Source organism: Corvus hawaiiensis, chromosome 3 (genome assembly GCF_020740725.1).
Source record: "Corvus hawaiiensis isolate bCorHaw1 chromosome 3, bCorHaw1.pri.cur, whole genome shotgun sequence".
Lineage (NCBI taxonomy): Eukaryota > Metazoa > Chordata > Aves > Passeriformes > Corvidae > Corvus > Corvus hawaiiensis.
Genome location: NC_063215.1, coordinates 57,754,237 through 57,774,263, shown reverse-complemented (window position 1 = coordinate 57,774,263; position 20,027 = coordinate 57,754,237). Strand labels below are relative to the sequence as shown.

At 39.0% G+C, this 20,027-nt stretch overlaps 1 long non-coding RNA gene across 2 annotated transcripts in view; it reads right to left on the bottom strand.

Annotated features, from left to right (window-relative positions):
* The window catches only part of LOC125322877, a 57,110-nt gene that overhangs the window by 21,930 nt on the left and 15,153 nt on the right, over positions 1-20,027 (bottom strand). Inside the window, exons 2-3 of one of the 2 annotated variants that reach the window (XR_007202259.1) lie at positions 13,783-14,415; positions 12,313-12,459 (exon numbers count right to left, since the gene is read on the bottom strand). This is a non-coding gene — a long non-coding RNA (uncharacterized LOC125322877). Of the gene's footprint in view, positions 1-12,312; positions 12,460-13,782; positions 14,760-20,027 lie in introns of those variants that run through there. The other variant, XR_007202258.1, reaches the window with a different exon arrangement.

Here is a 20,027-nt window from a genome sequence, read left to right as displayed (position 1 = left end):
CTAGTTAGAGGAGTAGCTGGCTGGCATGGCCCCTTTGCTATCAAATTTACATTTAAGAAAAGTAAATATTTTGTTGTGATTAATTTTTTCAGTGAAATAATTTGACTTCTTTTGACAAAAATATGTCAGGGAATTATGGCAGCTCAAAGCAGCTGAGGATGTTCCCCCAAAATATTCAGTAGGACCCCATATGTATAGGCACACATGCTTAAGAGGGTAAAGAAAGCATATTTGATAGGTTTTTCTTTGAAGAACTAATATATTCATGGTCATTTTACTCTCAAAATAGGTGAAACTATGCCTGCTGCAACGCAATATAATATTCTCTAGAAATAAAGACTTGCTATGTTTTCTTAACTGTATATTAAAATAACAAAAAGCCTAAGCAACAAGATATGGTGATTCAAATTTCTCAACTGAAAGGTTTTGTATGCATATCTTTAATAGATGTTTCAACTAATTAAAGATACAGAATCAAACGAAGCTTAACATAAAGCCTCAAGAATATTAAAATTGCAAAAATGGACAGGAAAGGAACTTTCTCTAAAACAATGCAGTCTTCTGTGACATGGGCATTTTTAAAGAGGTTTTTACTTTGCATTTGACACAGCTTTATGTTTATAATTTGCTATGTGGTTTTAATTCTGTGTGTTGTAGTACTTAAGGTATGGGTATGGGTTTTATTTAATTTTTAAGCTACTCTGCTTATTTATTGATCTCTGATAGAACTTGGAAACAAAACAAAACAAAAAGATTAGGGAAGTTCTAGAGACTTGTTTAAAATGTTTGTCAGACCGTTAGCTAAGAAAATTACAAACATATTGTGCAAATGTTAAAGATGATGTATAAATTACCTATGACAGAAAAACATAAATCCTTCTATATAGTTCCAAACAGATTTTCCTTGAGATTTGCATCCAAAGAGCCCATCAGCTTCAGAGGCAATTTAGAGTGATATCTTATGGCATGATGACTCCTTCCCACTACCAGTTTCTGCCAGACATGCCCTTAATGGAGAAGCACGGCCGGCTCAGTCCCTCGTGGCCTCAGCTCCCAGGTAACTCAGCCTCCATGCCTGGAAGGGAGCTCAAAGTCCCTGTGTGGGATGGGCCCTTTCTCACATTCTTCTTCTAAGAGCTTTTCAGGCCTAGACTGTTGGGCTCCAAAGACCTTAAAATCAAGAACCAAGATGAACAAAATTATTGAATATGTTAAAAACTAGGCCTTGCATGGCAACGTAAAAGCAGACCTTTCTCACAGCACAAATCTTTTTGCAGTCACCAGTTTCACTTTAAAGGGAGCGCATTTAGCCATTACTATTTACTCCTTTTCTGAACTTTTTCATTGACATGTACTAGTAACTTGTCCAATACCTGTAGGTCCCATGGGACAAAGAACTGATACAGTTCTGTGGAAACTACTGAAATCAATAGAGCTGCTTCAGACCTGGACAGGTTTATATGGAAAAGAAATCTTGCCCATACTTCATACAAGGAATCTTTGTTGCTGAAAACTGTGCTATAATTGCAGGTTTGTTTGTTTGTTTGTTTGTTTGTTTTCAGCTTTCTTACTGGGGCAAGTGTAACATCCTGACCTCTCTCTTTCTTTCTCTTGGATGCTTTTTGCATGGTAAAGAAGTATTTGGCAGAGGTCTGCTTTCTTTCTTTTTATTTTTTTTAAGAACAATGGTCTTTCTCTAGGGTACATTTGGATGCTGAAGCAAATGGAATTCTGAAAAGCAACTTTTTCTTTTTTTTAAGGATATTTACAAGTTCAACCAAAGACAGGCTTTTATTTAAGAGGATAATTACGTAATGCTGAGCTGGAATGGCAAATGTATTATTTGCTAGGAGGTACCTTATACTGTAAAAAGAGAGAATTTTCTTTCTATAAAAATGCAGCATAAGACCCCGTGCTGCGTCAAGCAAAACAGAACTGATATCATGCATCTGATGAAAGAAAAAAATACACTTAACATATTGTCAGAGTAGTATTTTTATTTCAGCACAGAGATAGTGATGTTCACAGACCTGCATTCTCTCCTGTTTGCTTCCATAGTAAAAATGGGAGATTTCAATATATCTTAAAAGTCATCCAAAATTTGAAGGCCAAACCACTGCTGCAAAGGAATGTGAGCTACACCATTGTTTTGGAGATGTGGTGGTTGAGCTGTGGTTCATAATACTGTTCAGCTACACTGCGCATGGAAAAAAATCTTTCAAATAATTTATTTTTATTTCTCTGCCATGCACAAATCTGTAAATTCACAAACTAGAGTTTGATGAAAGAGTGAAGAGGATTCAGGCTGTTTCCTACAGTGTGCAAATCAGGAACAAAAAATTTTAATCCTTCCAAAATCTGAGGTAATGGTTCAATAGTCTCCAACAACCCTCCAGGACAGGTGGTACCAACACTCAGAAAATTCAGCTCATTTTGGAACCCACAGTTCCTGGTGCCTGCAATCAAGGTCCCAGGCATGCACAAAAGCACTTTTCAATGGATGACATGGAAAGCTTGGCCTCTGTGCAAGCAACATCACTGCTTGAGTCTGAGTTGGGGTCTCAACTCAGCCTTGTCCTGACTACTTGGTAGGTGGCAAAACTCATGCACTTGAACAGCAAGAAGCACAGTACAAAGCAAAGCAGGCATTGTTGCTTTTGTTCAAAATCACAAAAGAAAAATGTTAACAGTGCTAATCCATGCCTAGAATTTTAAAATATTGTAGAAGTTGTCATTTCAAAGCACCCTTGGGATGCAGTCAGTGTTCAGCATCAGCGGGGAATGTCAGGCCAAGATAAACACTAGCAAAAAAAGGATTCTCAAAACCAGGACACTCAGAGAGAAGAACTAGATCTCTACCTTCTCTGTTGCCTCCAGAAGTGTTCCAAAGTAAAAAGGATCCAGGACAGAGCAACGGGCAAGCTCAGTGGGTGCCCCATCTTCCCTACCATATGTATGGTGGACATTCCACCGGAAGGATGGAAGTGACCTCCAGCAGGCACCTCCAGTGGTGAGAATATTAGCAAATATGCAGCTGTGATACAAAAATTCTAATGTTCATATTCTAGTATTTGAGATATCTCTTCAAACAAACTTTCATACCCTTTGGTGTGAAAGTATAAATGAAATTCTGGTGGAGAGATTCTAAACCCAGGAGGGAGCATGGGTTGACCATCAATTCAGGCCTAAGCAGATAGTGATGAAGAAATTTTACAAGAGACTTGAAATAAAGATTCTCTTCATTGTTTTAAGTAGATTGCAGGGAAGTCAGAACAAGCTGAACCAAATGCAATTCTCAAATCTGTCGAACTTTACCTGCTGCTCTTATTAACATCCAGGATAGAAAAAAAAGTCTTGTAACTCATTATTTACAGTAACTTGTTTTCACCCTATTATCTTCCTCCTGTATATGTGTTTTTCTAACTCGTTATTTTCATATTTACATTTGTATTTTCACTTGCCTCCTTCACAGAGTACACCAAGAAACATATATATTTCCCTAAAATGTAAGGATATGAGAATACAAAGGCATTGATTCAGACGAATATCTACCTTTTCACTCATATTCAAAAGGAGGAAACTGAACATCATGTTCTCCTTGTGCTCCCTGCAAGATCACACCATCCTAACACAATGTCAAAGTCTGGAAATTGCATGTAATCAAACATTCATAGTGTAATAGTTTCCTTTTACAGTAACACAAAAAAAACTGGCAAAAGAGCAAAACACAGCTATGGTAAGGTCTGGTTTTCAGCATTCAAACTGGTGTTCATGGCTCTTGGGAAAGAAGGAAAACTTTGCTTTTGACATTTTGGAAAGGGGGTAATTTTAAATCAACTCTGCTAGTTTGTCTGAGAGCTGGCATGGATTTACTCAGATAACTTCATCCAAGTTGTTTTTTGGCCAAGGAGATCTTAAAGTTAAAAACCAGATAATCTAGTAAAACAAAATAAAAGGCCTAATTAGTGATGGTAGCTCTGGCCTCATAAGAAAATAATGTGATGGATTTGGAACACAGATGAGAGTACTAGCTCCACAGAAGTGTTATTCCAGCCACAGAAGGTCTTAAATACACCTTTTAAAACTTATAATATAATGCCAGATGGTTGAGCCACATCTGAGGTTTTCAGGGCATTCAGTATGCAATCAAAGTTAAGTAATCATTGAAAGAGAGTAAAATTGCTAAGAACCTGCCATTACAGTTAATGTGTTCACTGAAAAATTAATTCTTGATCTTGTTCAGTAAAACTCTTGGTGGGTGGCAGTTCTGTGAAATAGGTGTTAACTGGATTAGCTCAGTTTCAGGTCATGTTTTTCAACTGAAAATGTAGTCCTTTCCAGTACTTTAACAAAATAAAATTAATATAAAGCAATAGTTTGTCTAACTAATAGCCAAACTTCTGAATTCTCTTGTTATAGTCAAAATTACATTCAGCTCTTAATCTAAATCTGGGTAGTTTCATTCCTGAACATGACCCATCCCCAGCTGGACCACTCTGCAGGATCTGACCAGCTAGGTCTCAGAGCACATCTCAGGTTAGTACCTGCACAGCACAGATAACCTGGTGCAGCTGCTGCCTCACCACTCATCGCTTCTGGTTAAAAAGTGTGTGGTATGGGAAAGTTGTTCTAGCTGTTTCTACCAGGCTCTACATTATCCAGGGTTATGGTCCTCCTGTCTGTCCTCCCCAGGCTGCACTTGACATTTTCATTGCATGAAGTAATTAACTGGCCATTGAAGAAAGGAACCATCAAAGCCCTAGCTTCAAGATCAGTTGTTGGGACAAAGAGTTGGGAAAGGGAGACCTCTAGAGACTTGACCTGACTGATGATCACCACCATTAGGTGCTGTAATTATTGCATTACAAACACAACAGCTTCAACGGGAGCAATTACAAGAGATCCCAATCAAAATGCCATTGGGGTTTAGCATTTGGAGAGTTTGTTAAGGTGGAGGGAAATTCGTGTTTATATGTACTCCTCTGCCAGCTGAGGGCTAGGATGGAGGGGATTCTCCTTCCTTTTGTTGTCATTACTTCCCAGCGACCAGCTGATACTCTCAAGCAAGGAGCAGAGGCAGATATACAATCCACACACAGCAGAGAGGACAAAAGCCCTTGAGAGGGAAAATATCTTCAGAAAGACCACGTTCACTCCTGGTGGAGCCCCAGCCTCACTCACTGTGTGGTGAGGCTGCTCTCACCACACGCCACCACTCCATTTTCCCAGATCCAGCAGGTTATCTACTGATAAACAATTCTCCTGGTTTTCACCACCTTCAGCAAGCAGGAGAGTGAACCTAGTCATGCTGCAGCTCCTTCAGCCACACTCCTGACAGCTCTGGGTCTCAGTCCATGCAGCTGTATGCTACTTTCTCTGCCCCCCTTGAGATACCATTCTGCAGTCCAGTAGTCCAAGAACACAGGACAGTCTGCATCCATATAATTTGTGGATGTCCCTCAACATTCTTCTTCCTTGGGGCTTTGCAACATGTTTAATGAAGTCTGCAAACTTGCCAGCTCCTCAAGCCTCTCTAATTAGGAACTTGTGACATGACAAGCTTCTTAACAATACTATTTACTTTTCCTGAGACATAGCATGGGAAGGTTATGTTTCTCTCCCTGCAGAAACCAGTAGCATGATGGGTGAAACTTCAGGAAATATTATACTGGCTGGTTGCTTAGGTTTTAATAGAAAACATACTTGTGTCTGAGCTGGACCTGACTTTTTCAGCAATCTGAATTCCTGAAAGGATATTTTAATTTTCATCCTTTGATGCAATTAGGTTTTAAAATATTTCAACTCTTTTTTTCGCTAGAAGAAAAACACCAATCTAATTCCCACAGCTCCTTTTGATATCACACAAGGTGTAAGAGGTGAACCCTCTCTCCCACTGGTGGCATTTCCTCCAACAGAATGAAAAAATCCAAACCAATTCAACTAGTTTGTCAGCCATGTAGGTAAGTGTGCACACAGAGGGGAAAGAGAAGAGGACAGATACCAGGAAGAGGAGAAAAGGACCCTCAAGGATGACACCCTCTGCAGGGTATTTTTGTGGAGAGGGCAGAAACCCACCACCCCTCCCACCACTCCCTCTTCTACCCCCAGCCAGAGCACAGTGCTGCCTTGGGATGCTGGGATCTGCCTTGCTGGCACTTCCCTTGGCAGCTTAAATTTAGGACAAAGTGATGCTTTCTTCAAACAGAGAAACAACACTCTTTCCTTAAGAAAAGAAAAATGAAACCCAGCAGTGTTTGGGGATTTCCTGAGATGGAGCCAATCAATCTTCAATGTCCAGTCCCAGTTAGGGCAACAGCCACAGCATGTGAACCACAACTCTCCAGTGAAGTCTGGGAGTAATGTAGAGCTGCTTTCTGCTTACCAAACCAAGAGTCTCCACCAATACCAAGGAAATCAGCAATTCTCAGCCAGTCACCTCAGCTACAGCCTTTCCAGGAATTGAAACATTTGAGTATAACCTTTACCATGCTACTAAACTGCAGTATGACTAACAACGTTTTCCAACAGTATTTTAAGCTCAATCAAAATAGTAGCCCTAGGAAAAAAACCCAACCAACCAACCAACCAACCCCACAAAGTTTGTCACATTTCTCAAACCTAAATAAAAACGTAATCTTCAGATGACTTAATTTTACACCTATGGATCAACTTTAAAATCAGAAAGCACTGAGAGATGGTTTCTCTCACATTATTCTGGGGTGAAAAAGTATACACCAACCAAATTTTTACAGATAGATAGATAGATAAGTTAGGATTTTCAGAGAACCTAACACTTTTCAATACACTAATGAACCACCAGCCAAGCCAGTTTAGTTATGCAACAATACTTGGTTTCTCTCCTCTACAGCACCTCATGTCAAGGAAAGATTATAGCAACAGCAATTTGTTTCAGATTTACTCTGTCAGATCAGCTGCTGATAGCTCCAGACCACCCTAATCTGGGAGAGAAAATGAAGCTCTCTGTTGACAGAGGAGCCACTGGTGATTTTCCTGAGGCACTTCATTATTTATGCAAAACCATTAGGGAGGCTGGGGGTGATACGAGTTCAAACTCTTTTTCAAAAACAAAAGCAAAACAACTTCAGATTTATGATCCTGTCTCAGTTCTCCTCATGAGATACGATATTCTTCTTAACTAGGATTAAACACCAATTGTGACTACTACAAAATATTTGGTTTCTTCTCATAGAACACTAAACAGTGGCTTAGCTTAGGGAGCTGTAAATAAATGAACTGCATTTTGAAACAAACTGCAGAGTTTACATCATCTTAACTATAAATTGTAAATTAGGTGCAATGGAAGTTACAGTAGGTCTTTATATGCTACTTAGAGGTAAGGCTTTCAAAGACATCTAAGGAATTTAAATATCCAATTTCTAATAATTTTAGTAGAAAACTATACTCAGCTCCCTCAGGTAGTTTCAAAAACTTCATCTTAACAGACTGTGTTATAAACCCTAAACCTATTAGATCCTTGGAGAGATTCCCACTGAGTTTAGGAGAGTTAGATCATGCTCCTATTGCCTTTCCAGAACATGGTTCTCCTTCTTGGGCAGGCATCAGGGTCTGCAGCACAGTGACAGGGCCCCAGATGCCTCCCTTCAATCCCCTAATCAGTCATTGGAACTTTTTCTTCCTAGAAACAGAGTGAAAAAGGCCACTGTAGTGCACAAGCAAGCTTGGAAAGACTCCAGCAGCCACCTAAAGGGTCTGTAAATTTGCAGATTTTCTTGAATGATGAAGCCAGCAGATGCTGTAGCCTCTTCACATACCTGGAGAGAGAAAATAAGGAGATTTTTCCAGATAACTTCAATGCTGGAAAAGAGACCCAGGAGAGGGCATTACACTATTTTATACTGAGGTCAGCAAGACTGCCAAACTGCTTGCATCAATGGCAAAACTCCTATTGCCTTCCATGGTGCTGGATTGTCCCAGGCCAGCGTGTCTGAGTGTTGCAGGGAACTGCAAACCCCCAGGCACCAGAAGCACCTCAAGGCTGTGACCCACCATAAACTCTGACCAACTCAGGGGAGACAGCTCCTCACTGCTGAGCTGTGCTGACACACTGTAGATGTGCCAACTCAGGACCTTCACCCCAGGAACAAGCCCTGGCTGAGCAGTGTGTCCAATACCTACAGCATCACTTGAGGGAACTTGTTAATTCTCCTATTTTTCAGGAATGGGCTCTCTTTCCACAGCACACACTGGAAGCAGAAGTTAAACTCAAGTTTCTTTCATACACGAGATTTAAGTTTGCTTTTTCACCATAGAAACAATGGTGTTTGAGAGTTCAAATGGCATAATGCTGAATATTCAAAAAATGAGAAAATAACCACAGGTAGTTTCAAACCAATCACAAAATTATATTAGTTGCACTTCAACTTAAAGCCAAATTTTGATTAGGGCTCCATTTATTGGCAATTCTGGGAAAAGGTTTCAGTATAATCCCCAGTTAATGAAACCTTTGCTAGTGAATTTCCTTTGTCAACACTGCATTTAATGTGAGAAGTGCTTATACCTGCTAGATCATCAAAACCTGAAAAGCTAATAGACTCAACTGGAATGTAAAAAACAGGGAGGATTTTCATAAAACTTTAATAAAAGGGTTTGGCCTAGAATGGTGTAGGGTGATTCCTTTAAAAACAACTCTACTATTACTGTTCTCCAGTTTCCAAATACTTCTTTGCCATGAAAATTGACAGACAGCTATGCTAAATATATATTTTATATATATATATATATATAGTAAAGTATTTCTTGGAAATGTTGCACAAGTAAAATAAAAAAATTCAGTTGTAAAATCCCTAAAAATCTAGCCAAGCTGGGCCTGAACTTTAGATCCTTTTGGTCTAGTTCATCACTTACAGAGTCAGACAAATGCCAAGACCCAAATAAACTGGCCTGAGAGAAAGGCAATCTTGACCACTGCTAGCAAGCAGCCAGGGGAGACACTGGTTTACTTCACTGAAATGATGCAGCTTTCTTTCAGTTTCAGGACACACAGTGACTGACAGGAGCATGACATAGTTGATCTAATCTGATCTCCATCCAGCGTATCCACCCCGCTCTGCCGCAGGGGCAGTTTGTGTTTAGCTGGGTAGGGTTATCTGTGTCAGAGGCATTTTAGAAAAACTATCTGTAATGAAAGAGCTGTAGGGTCAGAGGCATTTTAGAAAAACTATCTGTAATGAAAGAGCTGTAGGGTGGTGTCAGAGGCATTTTAGAAAAACTATCTGTAATGAAAGAGCTGTAGGGTGGTGTCTTCCTGTGTATTTTTAAGAGATTCCTGTGCCAAAGGTGAAGTTGTTGGTCCTGGTTTTGTGTCATTCAGAAATGTTTAGGGGCTATCTCTTGCTGGTAGAATTATTTATGGTATAGGTGTTTCCACTTTCAGAAATTTGACAACCACTGCATTTCAACTTCCCACAATTTGAAAAACTGTAATTTTGTAGTCAGCCCCAACCCTGGTTTGTTTCCTCAGGTCTGATGAAATTATTCTTGCATTACAGTGTCATTGCCATAACTGCTTATCCACCTGAACTTTAGGTACTCCCTTCTTCCTTCATGAGTCTTGACATGAAACCACAAGGACTGGGGATCCAACAGTGAGAGAGACTTTTAAAGAATTCTTCCCACTGCATGTAGCATGTGCTGAGACAGAACTTTGGAAATTCAGTTAATGCTTCCATGAACACAAGTAATGTGTGAACGTGCCTGTGGCTGTGTACTTCCCTATGAAACCTTAGAACTAGGATTAAAGTGACTTTCAGGTCAAGCCGGATGATTGTGCTAAAAAAGAAGCGCTTTATTTTTCTTTTAAAATTTTAAACTCTTCATTTCAACCATGTTGACTTTGTGCTCACAGAAACAGGCATGCTCATGGAAACAGTATTAAAAATATTTTTAAATACTCAGGAAAAGCAAATTTTGAAGCCCTACAAAAAAATATTTGCAGGGGAAATCTCATTCCTCTCATTCAGTCAGGAAACACCATATACACTGCACAGCCATTACAGCTGTTTGAAGTGTGCCAAGAACTACTCATAAATTAACTACAGACATAGAATACTGTAAATAAGTTTGATGACTAACTAATCAAAATCTTCTCAACGGCAACTCAACTGAAAAAAAAAAAAAAAAAGAAAAACCCCTTGTTAGAAATTAAGGTATCACAGACTGTATCTCTAGCTTGTCTGCCCAGTTAGACGAACAACTGTGTTACATTCTGTGAAGCATACCCTAGCTGATTGGTAAGAAAACTTTTTGCTTTATGTTTCTTCCCTTTTGCTTGCCATATTCCTAATTGACTCTCTCATGACAGTGCTGCCTGAGTGGTATCTGTGGGACTGCACAGTGAAAATCCCAGGAAAACAAGGGAACTGCCCTTCACCAAAGACATCCTGGGTACCAGCACACAGACCTTTTCCTGATTTGTTGCAAAATCCCCTTCCCATATTTATGTTTGAAGTCCCCATTTTCAAAAACACCTATGCCCATGTGTAATTTTTTTTCTTTGAAATGTGCCTTAATGTAGTGCAGACCTGTGACTGACATTAAGCACACTGTAAGCTTGCTTTTCCATAGAAATGCTTTCCTGAATTTGAGTTTAGGCACCCAGTTACCAGACAGAAAAACAAATTCATGACCTCTTCTGTTTCTGGTTTATTAATTCCTGGTTGTATTCATTCTTTTAGCACTGGGTAGAAGAAATGCAAGCAAAACAATGGATTTCAGTGACAGATGATGTGCTCATCAAACTTCATACACATTCCTTGAAACATGGACTCATCCAAACCCACACCAAAGCCTGTTTAATGTCAATGAATTAGGGGTTTGAATTCCTCTCCAGAAGCATCACTCTCTTGGTTGGTGAGGAGAAAGAACCATTACACCTGCTAACAGTGCTACCTAAAAAGGAAAATCATTATCTATCTAAATTTTACTGGAATCCCAAGGTGCAAAATTTTTCTTTCTTTCCCATGTATGAAATTTTTTCATTGAAGCATTAGGGTTATTTTAAAGTTTTTCTACAGCCTTAAAGTTCAGCAATAGTGTAAACTTCAATTTTAAGTTTTGTTCTGGTGAATAAAATTAAATTGGTTACCAAACTAAAAATGAGAAGTTGTCTCAGAATAAGTTTACATTTCACAAATAGGGTTGATCAACCAGAAAAGAATAGTTTTCACAAGTGCTTCTTAAAATGTTCTATTATACTATAAGAGAAAGGCTCAAGAACACTATTGTACAACCAAGGATGACAACAACAAGACTGCAAATGCTTTTTTCACTCCATAGAAAAGAGAAGAGGAAAATCACAGAAACAGAGTCACATGTAGCAAATCCAAGACAGAGATACAAGAAGCAATACACACTACAAAGCATGGAAAATTGATAGAGAAAACGTAAGATGTTCACCTGACTGGACTAGCAATAAAAATTTTTTTTAAAGAATCATAATAAGCACAAAAGCAAACATAATGTAGAATGAGATGGCAGAGCTTAGAGTATGCAAAAAAATGCTGAAAAAGCAAAAAAAATAATTTCTTCTGTATTTTAAAAAGATGTGATTCTTTCCAGCGCAATTGACAACTCTGAACACAACTCCGTGTGGTCCTTGGAGACACAGCATGAGCCCTCAGGCTGATTTTATAGCAAAAGGAGTGAATATGGGGGTGAAGTATAACATGGCGATTAAAAAACCAAATTAAAAGAGCAGATGAAGCCACCAAAGCAGAAGGTACAAGGGGATAGGGAGCAGAAGACAGTCCCAAACTGTGACCATGTCTCACCAGGACAGTAGGCTAATGTGGGCTTATGTGCTCATGTGCCCTCAGCACTGGAAATGTTTATGACATTTTAAAATATTAAGAAATACAATAGTCACAAGTATAACATAAATAAATTTAAATATAACAGACTCCTCTTGCTTCCAGCCAACACAAACTATGAAATGAGAAACTCAGGGACAGTCTGCCTGAGGAAAAAAAGATTATATACACTTAGACAAAATGGAAGGCAAGAGATTTCTCCATCCTGGGGAATGTTTTGAGGCTTAACCCCTTACACCAGGAAAAGCTTTCTGCAATGGGTTCAAAGCAATCATTCTTGTTCTGAAGCCCATCACAGACGACCCAAGTGAAGGAAAGCACACCCTCAGACAATGCAGAAAACTTCTACTCAACGCTTGGCCCAGGAGGAGCCGTTCCTAAGCACTTAGTTTGTAACCCCTGAGGCCTGACCTCAGTATTTCCCCTGCTCTTCTGATATTCCCCCCATTAGTGTCTGTCTCACCATTTTGTGCTCTGTCTGCAAAGTCTCCACGGCACCTTGGTTTATGCTGGCATCGCACTGGCGCTTCGGGACCACAACCTATGAGCCCGCTCTCCAGATGCTGCCATAAGATTGGAAAGTGAAGTCTGCAAGTGTAGTACTGCTGCCCTGTGTAGGCAAGGAACATAAGGAACAACATCAGTATAACTTGAATACTGGCTACTTCAGAGGAAAACATAAATTACAAGCATTTAAAAGATCTGCCATGTCTCCAACAGAGAGAAATTATACAAAATGATACACAACATTATACCAGTGGATCAGAAACACCAAGAGTTAAAATTGGAGAAAAAATACATCTCAAGAGGTTGAGGTAGTACTGTAAAAAATTATTTTCTAGGGAAATAATATTGCCTTCAGTACTATGTTCAAATTTTATTGGATAAAACCATTTCTAGATACACAAAAACAAACAATTTTATATTGTCAAAAAAAAATAATAGACGATGCAGAATTTTCCTCCTCGGGATTTGATGAATGTAAACAGCTATGTCTTTTTTCCTTTTATGTATAACATGATATGAATCTCACCCTCCTTTGAAGCTACTAATTATTCAGAAATATTGTCTAAAGAGTCCAGATATATTTTCAGCATTAAAGTTACCTGTTAACGGCTCGCATTGACTATGCTCAAAAACATAACAAGAAATTTCTTTGCCTCTACTTCTATTTGAGGGGAATATTTTGCACTTAGGAAAAAAAACGAATAATATTTATTCTTTAACATGAAAAAATTATTCTTGGTTACCTAAACAGTCCACCAGGTTTTTTACCCTTATATCCAGGAAATTTGCAAGAATCACTGACATTTACATTCATACTTTTAAGGCACAGTTTGGCTCAAGGAAAGAAGCAAAAAGTCCTGTCTTTTCTTATGAATCATTCAGACCTACATTTATTTTAAGTTCTAAGTTTTGGTTTCTATAATCATGATTGCTTTCATCACAGAGAAGTTAAAAAGAAGCATCTCAATATCTGCAGTCACACCAGCAGAACACAGGAAAACAGGACACCGGAAAATACATTAAATCATGCATTTTCTGACTTGAATACTGACATTTGATTCTTCTGAATTAAATTTACATAGTGCACACCTCAATGCAGTTAAATCATTATTCAGCTCCTTTTAAAATCTAGTTTTGGTGATCCGTGTGAACAATTTCACCATTAGATTAGAGAGCATTAAGCTTGCCTCTGAGCACAGGACTAGCACAGAGCATAAATCCTTTCCAGGCTCTGAAATACTCAGAAAGGGCTGCATGTCTGCACAGCAAGCTGTGTATCACAGAATTTCTTTGTATCCAAGCATTTTTAAATTTGATGGCTTATTAAAAAAAAACGCAAAAAAAAACCACAAGAAAAAACCCCAAAGCCCCACAAACAACAACCCTTTATTACTTTGAAAAATGAAAGCTTTTATTAGTAAAATACCTTCTTGCAGTGCTCGAGTCCTGGAGTTCAAGTCCAACAACCTGAACTAACACTCAAAGCTAAGAATGTTCTTGCAAGTACCCAAAGAAGTGGTTTGTGTCTGGCTGAAAAGAACCTATTTATTAGAGTGAAACCTAAGCCAGATTTGTTTTCTTCTCCATAAAGGAGAAGAAAAAAATAATTCTGGCATTCCTTTCTCCCAGTGTATAAAAGTGTGCAAATAAGTTCTCATCACTTAATTTTGCAGAAGTACAAATAATTCTTCATAGGTGAGTTCATTTATGTTCAGCATTGCATAGAAGCCTGTCTGGGTTCTGGCCAGAACAGGGGCAATTTTTGCATTAGGCAGGAGGGGACATGGCCAGGACCCAAAAGTTATTCTTCACTACTTCATATCATTTTCTGAGGATGAGAGAAGGGCTCTCTTCCGAGTTGGCATAGCGTGATGAGGGAGCAGTCAGGTATTGTTGGGGGTTTCCTGTGTGAATCATTCTTCTCTCTCTTGTACCCTCTGTCATTAGTATTGTTGCTGTTACTCATCGTTTTCTTATCTTATTGCTGTTTCCAGTAAATTGTTCTTATCTCAGCCAGTGATCTTCAGGTTTTGTACCTCCAATTGTTCTCTCCATCCAGCTGCAAGGGAAGGAGGGCACACATGGAGAATCAGTGGGAGAATCAGTGGGAGCACTAAATTGGGGAGTACCATTCCTAAACCACAACACAGCTCCATTCTGTTTCATGCCACTGTTACAATATTGAATCAAGTCATGGTTCACTAAACGTCATTTCAGAAAGACCAGGAAATACTGCCCAGTTCTAAAATCAAACTATTTTGCCTGGTAAAAGTAAAATAAAAAAGAAATACAAACAAACCCTGGAAAAGATCTCTGTGAAACTTGCAGAATTTCAAGGAAACTTCACAACAAAATTATTTTCTTTATATTGTATATTTTTTGAAAATAAAAAACTAGAGAGCTTCTAATCTATAATTACATTCTCAACAAAGATGACTTCACATTACAACAATAAATATATTAAAATATTAATAAAAATATATTAATACTTGCTACATAAAATTTCATCTCTGTGAAGAGCGGATTTTCAAAAGAAAATAACTTGCGTATGAAATATTTTTACCTAGCTAAAATAGAAGGTAAAAATGAAGACCTGTTGCATTACAGCTGCTTGCTTATTTGGAGCCAGCCTCACTGTCACTTTGGTCCCATCAGGTAGTACCTGAATTCCTTATGTAATCCCACTGAATCCAATAGGAAAGCTCAAGGAATAAGGTACAACTCTTCTGATTAACAGTGGCAGAATCTGACCTTAAGGTCATTTTAATAAGAATACTGGTGACTTGCTATTTCCTAAGGATCCCTTTTCATAATGCATTCCATAAAAATAAGCTCTAGAAAGATATGGTTTCTCCTGCTCCAATATTCCAGACATTTGGAAATCCTGAAGAGAACAAAGCACTGCCTGCTTGTTGCAGAAACATAAATGATAATGTCATAACCTGGATCAGGTACCCACCATGAAGGACACCCACAGGGAGTTAAAATCCCTGTCCCACAAGTTAAAGACCCACAAGACCCAAACACAACCATTCCCCTTCAGTATCTTTACTGATGTGTCTAAGCACAGATGTTGAAGTCTGAAGTTGCTCCTGGTTATCAAATTCCTTTTGCCCAGTGTCATGAGGAAGTTTATATTCTGAGATAAAGACAAACACATAAAAAGATCAAGCTATTTCTTAAGTACCAATTTAAAGTTCTTCTATATCAACAAAAAGTATCTTCCAAAGTGTAGGAATATCTTATGCAAACAGAATTTTTTTTGAAAAGTAGAAAATAAAAATGTGGTTTATTCTCCCTCTGCATTATCCTCTAGTTGTTGTCTTTGTACAATAAGAAAATAGCACATGGCTTATGCATGGACCTGTCTAGCATAGAAGAAATGGAGAAGATGCAAACCAACTGGTGCTGTCATTGAAAAAATACTTCAGGTCTTGAATGCAAACTGTAATATCCTAGAGAGATTAATATAAGCATGCCAGGCTTATGGTTATTCATTATTACACTTCTGGGAAAATAGAACAATATATCTTGATAATTTTAAATACATATTAGATCCTCTGAGTCACTGCTGATTATTTAGCCCATATTTCTGTCTCTGTACTTCAAAATTACCTTAGAGGGAGCATTCTGAATTTGTAAAGTTAGGAGAAAAAATGACAAAAATAACTTTCTTAGCCTTTAAAAAGATAGCTAAATGCTGACTGAAGCAGTCTCTCATCAGGAGACCAGGCAGAAAAGGGAAAGCAGGAGCAGGAGACAGCTAGTGATAACTTTGAACTGACCCTCAAGCCTCAGCTACCAAATGATGCTCTCAGGATCTCAGTGAATGTATTTCCCATAACAGGAAATAAAAGTCCATTGTATTCTGCTCAAATGAATGATTTGCTTTGGTCACAAGACTCAGAAGGTAAATATTTCTAGCAAACACAGGTACTTACAAAGTCTTCTTTTGAAGTGTGCTCTTATTTTGGCCTTGGGAGGGCAAGAGCAACTTGGCCCACCCCATTTAAAGTGTAAACAGATTTCTCAGTAGCTAGAGAGGAAAAGGCAAATTAATTAGCCAGCTTTTCTTTTGTCCTACAAAGTTGGTGGGGAGGAGGAAGGGGATGGAGAAACAAAACTTCCCTTGCATAAGATCCTTTAGAAACACTCCTGAGTAAGAAAAGATGCCAGATGAATTCAGAGAAGTAGTCTGCACACAAACACTGAGCAGAATTAGAGAGCAATTCATGTTAACTGAGATAATTTTTAAAGCATTTCAGAGGAGCATGTCATGGCCTGGTTTAGAACATGGAACAGGCATTATCCTGGTAGGCATTGAAAACACTGCTGAGGAGGTTAGAGTTTCAGTAGAAAGACAGAGAATGAGGAAGGGAGTATATAAGATGAATTTTGCAATGAAAAATAGAGGATTAGGCAGAACAGAGATGGGTGGTTCAGAGGATGATGAGACACAGGTACAGGTGGTTTCCCAGCACATTTTCCTCTTGCACTGTTTGGGCACAATGGGGTCACCTGGGGTATCAGACCCTGTTCTGGTGAAACCCTCTGGGCATGCAGCCACCTCTGGAAACCTGAGCCTGTGCTGCCTGCAGATGCAGCTGTGAAGAAAATGAGGTACAGCCTAGTGACAGCAGCAGTGAAAAGGTAAACATTTCTTATCTATTGCCTTATTTTTGAACTCACCCCAGATAAACGACCTTCCCTGGTTCTTGAGGAAGATTTATATGTGATAGCTAAATAACTTATGATTATTTTGTTCACCACACACAGCAGCTCTCATTGCAGGGATATAACCAGCATCCCTTGACTCCAGTTCTCTGGGGATTTGTGCTGCTTCAGAGCCCTGAAGCTCTCCTCTTTCAGAAGGCAGGACTCCCAAGAACTGCATGTCTTATACCCAGCATCAACACTGATAAAGCAGTCCACCAGCAATTTCCTCCTGCATGTTTGCAAACTCATTAACCACAGCAGCTTTATTTTTATAATTCAGAAATTCTGCTGAAAAGAAAAAAAACAAACAACCCAACACAAAACCTGTGTAATGTAGGTCAGACTCTGAACTCAGATGGTTTTACGTAGCTGTGTCCAATATCAAACTGTGATTTCAACACATGAGCTTCAAAAAAGGTCCCACTTGAGGTGGGACCTGCCAGTAACAAGAGGGCTGAGAAGAACAGAACTCACTGAGAGATCTGCTGAAAATGTCCCTGCAGGTAACCATGTGCTCAGATTTCCATCAACAAACACTTAGATTTTCTGAATTGTTGGTGAGGTAGCCACCAAAGAGGAGGAGGAGGAGGAGGAGAAGAGAAAAAAGGAAGGAAAACAAGGGAAGGGAAAAAAAGAAGGAAAAGAAGGAAAAGAAGGAAAAGAAGGAAAAGCAATGCTGGGTTTAAAGTCTCTTAACATTTCAGCCTGGAAATTGCACAGAGGCTGATGAATCAGCCCAGGCCCCCCTCCATCCTCAGCTAGATCTGCATCCAGCATTCCTCTCTATGTTTACAGCTGGGAAGAAATTGAATTAACTACATAGTATTATTTTAGCATAAACGAACAGGAAGACTGCACCAAAATTGATGACCCAGTGGGTGTTGCCCCTCCCTGACTGTACTGTATATGCAGGGCTTTCTAGACTCAAATTTATTGGTTTGTCAGAAACTTTGGTTAGTTTCATCAAGTTGAGTTTTACATTAAACATTCCCCAACTTAATTGGAACCATGCGGACACATTTGGGCAGCATCCATATTCCTGCTCAAATAAAAGGGTTACTTTGTTACAAATTCAGCATATTTTGCTGTTAAATTATATTTTGCTAGCAATTACAATTAAATATGAAGTTCACACTTAATAGTAGACCTTGTAATCGTGTGGGAGTAGTTCTCCTTCCGTGAACATCATGTGTGGGTGGGAGAAGGGAGAGCCCTGTAGCCTCATTTTAATAATGAAATAAACAGTTGTGCTGGTGAGTAATTCAGGGATTTTAAGACAGGGCATTGGCAGGATGGAAATTGTTTAAGGAGCTTATTTAACCCTCTCACCTGCTACTTCTAGCTCACTCAGGAATCCCCACCACCCCGTTGCAGACAGAGAGGAGATTGCAGGAGTTGCAGCATCAAGAGATTTGGGAAGGCGTCAGGGGTTGTGTCATGCCTGTTTTTTCTTGCTTTTAGTCCCCTTGTGAAAATTGTTAAGGACAGCAAAATGAAGTCTGCACAAAGATTTTAAAGTTCTCTCTTTTCCACCAATTGGTTTCCGAATTTAGTAACAACAATTCTCTAAAAATTCTCAGCTTTTCTGGCATTTGTCTTGAAAAACAGGTTAATGTTGTTCAGCAAATTGAGATTTCATTCTAAATTTCATTTGTGGTTTTATATTTTTGTGCTTGTTCCTCTTAGCCATAAGCATGCCTGTTATGAAAGGGTATAGAATGGTTTCATTAGAAGATGAAGAGGCATTTTGTTATGGAAAAGCAGATTTGATACGACAGTCAGTACAAAGCAGGCTCTTTCTATTATGAAAACAGAATGTGAAATATTTCAACGATTACATGTTATGGTGGTATTTCAACTATCTTGAAACATGTTTCTACTGACACCTCATGGAATTACAGAATACAAACAACAATGAAAAATACAAAATATAAACCTTACAGGAAAACTTTCCCATTTCTAATTTTTTTTTCTGAAAACAAAGCTTTAAATTTGGATTTGTACATGAGGAAAACATGAATGATGCAGGGGTGTAGCCCTGAGGAGACACTGGGATGAAATCTGCTTTACTAAAACAAAGAAAACCCAAGATTAAACTAAAGAAAATAATTCTGCCCAGCTCAAGCTAATTTCCTAGTCTTTGCCCTTAAAATCTCTTGCTGTCTTGCAAACAAACTTAATTTCCACCCTGTCCATTTGTAGGCATCTGGAGCTTGTCCTTGATGTGGCTGATGCTACCCAGCTGCTGTCACCCATAAGTGGCAACCCAAGGCATTCACTGCTTTCCCTCTGCTAAGCCAGGTTCAGTATGTTTGAAAGAAACCTCCATGCATGCCCAGCTCAGAAGAAAAGTAAATTATGAGGCTGATGCTCTGTCAACAATTCAGAGAAGCTGCCCTGGCCAATGACGGCAACTCCTTGCATTTGTGGACATACATTCATGGCAAGCTGGAAATGTGCATTATCCTGGTTTGGGCTGGGATGGAGTTATTCTTTTCCTAGTAGCTGGTACAGAGATGTGTTTTGGATTTAGCATGAGAATAATGTTGATAATAAAATAATATTTTTACTTGTTTCTAAGTACTGTTTATGCTAAGTCAAGGACTTTCCAGCTTCCTATGCTCTGCCAGCAATAATGCTGGAGGGGCACAAGAAGGTGTGAGGGGATACAAACAGGACAGCTGACCCCAACTGGCCAAAGGGATATTCCATACCATATGGCATCAAGCTTGGTACATAAACTGGGGGGAAACTGGGCAGGGGCTGCTGCTTAGGAACTGGCTGAGCATCTATTGCATTGTGCATCACTTGCTTTGTATTTTTTACTACTGTTATTGTTATTACATTCTTCCTTTTTTCTCTTCTTAAACTGTCTTTATCTCAACCCACAAGTTTTCTCACTTTTACTTTCCCCTATTCCACTGGCAGGGGATCGAGTGAGAAGCTGGGTGGTGT